The 2,126-nt window shown below is 32.5% G+C and overlaps 1 protein-coding gene across 1 annotated transcript in view; it reads left to right on the top strand.

The window, feature by feature from the left end:
* Positions 1-2,126, top strand: part of LOC103309253 (zinc finger MYM-type protein 1-like) — a 9,202-nt gene that overhangs the window by 153 nt on the left and 6,923 nt on the right. The gene's annotated exons all lie outside the window — the stretch shown is intronic.

Here is a 2,126-nt window from a genome sequence, read left to right as displayed (position 1 = left end):
AAAGCCTTTGAAAAATCCGTATAGATAACGTCAACTTGAGAGCCAGATGCGAAGGCATCTAAAATAAATTCTGGAACACTAAATGGTTTGTAGCAGTTGTTTTACCACTTATAAAAACATGCTGGTCAATAGATACTAGCGAAGAAAGCAACGGTGTTATTTTTTTAGATATAATTGATTCGAACATTTTAGGTATAATAGAAAGTAGGCAGATTTGGCGATAATTCGATATACTAGTTACATCACTGCTCTTTGAAATAGGCATAATACAACTTAATTTCCAGATTGTTGGAAACAAACCAGTTGATAAAGATAGATTGAATAAATGTAACAAAGAAAGTGTTAATACAAATGTGGCATTTAAGACCAAAGAACATAAATTTAGCTGAGATAAATTAAAACCTGTGGAGATTGTAGTAGGATCATGTGAGGTTGAGGCTGGTATTGACGCATCATAAACACTTGAAAAATATTTAGAAAAAATATTAAGTAACTATATCTTTACCACCGCTTATAAGTTGATTATTATACGTCATTGAAGTTGGCATAGAGTTTTTGACCGTTTACTTTTTAAAAATTGCCAAAATTTTTTGGACTTATTATTTCATTGCGATAATAATATTTCCCATATCTAAGAAAAGAATGTGTAGGTATACCTACGACACTGTAGTGTTAGAAAATTCAATGTGGTTTGGTTTACTTGGAATCCATAACTACACGTGGCGCAGTTTAACCACCGAAAAACGTCAAAAAATAAAATTCGCATAACGTCAAAATTAATGTCTCATTTAATAATATTATTGTTAATTACTTTTTTATTTTTCTAACACACTGTAGGGGTGTACTCGTTTTAGAACCAGACCACTATGGAGACCGTTAATCGAATGTGTCAACAATTTAGGCAAAAGGCCCCAAAAAAATTAAAAAATACACACTTGCTCGCTTAAAAAATATTTATTGAGTTTCAGCTATTATAATATTATGTAATTAAATGTATAATAATAAAATAGCGTATATTTTAATAGATAAGAATTCGCCTAAGCCATTTCAATTGTGCGAAATGAATTTATTTTACTAAATATCTAATGAACTTAGTCAACAGTTCAATTCAAAATGATTATGGCTTATAGTTAACTTGTTAACATATATATAATTTATGTATTGGCTGATCTATATAGTTTATACTTATATTTTGTACCTCCTTCAACAATATATTGTTATACGCGTCATATTAATCTTACGTATGGAAAATATTTTTAACCGCGTTTCGAATCTGTATACGTCATTTTCGTAATTAATTAATTCTTTGTGACGACGAAATCAATTCGCACGTATGGATTTTTAAAAAAACACCTCTCATTTTGAGGGAGTACGATATATCTATAAAATTATTATTTTAATGAGCCTTAAATTCACAGTCTGCAACTGTGCAGTGTTCTCGCATAGGAGTACGCTTCCGGTCATATTATTATCCACCATAATATGCATCTTTAACTCTATATATAATAATATGCAGTGGTGTCATAATTTAATTTTGTAACGTAAACGTAGGTATTTTGCACAATCGCGTTTCGTCGAAATCAACTACTTCAGAACAGACTGCACAATATTAGTCCATTGGAATAATAATAATGAAACAAATATTTAACAATATTATATACACATTAATATTATTATCGACAGACGACAAAATATACTCGTCCGCAGTGACGACGAGTTCGAAAATCGAACATACGTCGTTATGTTGTGAAGTGGTTGCTGAAAAATAAAAAACTGAAATCGGAAACCGTCGTAATCATTTCCGATCATCGCTTCTTGATCTCGTGACAACGACCGCGCGAACCTATACAGCCATTATAACAATGCCGGCCACGTATATATTATATTTTATGCGACCGATCTGTTGAGTATCCTGTGTGCACGGAGGATTTCGATTATCATAAATCACACCGGGGCGAAGAAGACCCGTCCAATCAGCCGACTATATAACCCATACGGCCCTCCGAGTTGCAGTATACGTCGTCATAATATAATCGACACTGTGGAAATAATACATCGATTGTCATTTGTCCGCGCATTGTGCGATGTCGCGTTATTATTATTATGATCATCTGAGGAATAAAAGC

The sequence above is a fragment of the Acyrthosiphon pisum genome, chromosome X (genome assembly GCF_005508785.2).
Source record: "Acyrthosiphon pisum isolate AL4f chromosome X, pea_aphid_22Mar2018_4r6ur, whole genome shotgun sequence".
Classification (NCBI taxonomy): Eukaryota; Metazoa; Arthropoda; class Insecta; order Hemiptera; family Aphididae; genus Acyrthosiphon; species Acyrthosiphon pisum.
The sequence above is the reverse complement of the archived record's forward strand: the minus strand, read 5'-3'. Positions and strand labels throughout refer to the sequence as shown.